General features: G+C 39.6%; 1 non-coding gene across 1 annotated transcript; it reads right to left on the bottom strand.

Annotated features, from left to right (window-relative positions):
• Window positions 1-275: 275 nt before the first annotated feature.
• Window positions 276-347, bottom strand: Trnap-ugg. Its single transcript has one exon. It is a non-coding gene; the product is annotated as a tRNA-Pro (tRNA).
• Between the last annotated feature and the right edge of the window lie 365 nt (window positions 348-712).

A 712-nucleotide genomic window follows, 5' to 3' on the forward strand; every position in this document is an offset into this window, starting at 1 on the left:
CTATCTATTTTTTGTATTTTTTTCAATTTTCCTAACTCCGAAAACAGCACTATTAGGCCTTCAGATCGGTGGTCCACAAAAATAGCGATGTACAACAACAATAATTGCTACTAATATCCATTCCCTGATTTCGGGTTCGTCACCCATAACTCGAACCCGTTTACTTTTTATTTTTGAATTAGAATTTATTACAATATAGCATCTCGAACCCGTTAACTTCGGAGTAGGAGAAGACTACTGCACCCCGCTGCCACCAAGGTCGGCAAAAAAGCAATGGGCCTGTCCGGGATTTGAACCCGGGACCTCTCGCACCCAAAGCGAGAATCATACCCCTAGACCAACAGGCCAATTTAAACGTTAAGCTATTTATTGGCATTCAAGTCTGTAAAAACAATTCTCCTGGGGTAATTGAATTTAAGAGCATTGCTCTCAAAGTAGTTAAGGTTTTTATAACTCTGGTAAGTCTTTGAGGAGCAGTTCGTGGATTGCCTTGATTTGATTTCATTTGTTTCATTTTTATTCCACCAATATATATTTCCAACTTTTTCGCGAATTACTTTTTTCACTCCCTTGATTTTTTTACGCGTTCTAGCTCACTATCCGTAGTTCCAACGGGTAGGTATGCTTACATTTCTCAGGAATGGAAGAGTTATGACGGCGCGTCCGAATCAGCCAACGCATCCGTGAATACATTAAATTTCCACCATAAATT

This window comes from Ischnura elegans, chromosome 3 (assembly GCF_921293095.1).
Source record: "Ischnura elegans chromosome 3, ioIscEleg1.1, whole genome shotgun sequence".
Taxonomy (NCBI): Eukaryota; Metazoa; Arthropoda; class Insecta; order Odonata; family Coenagrionidae; genus Ischnura; species Ischnura elegans.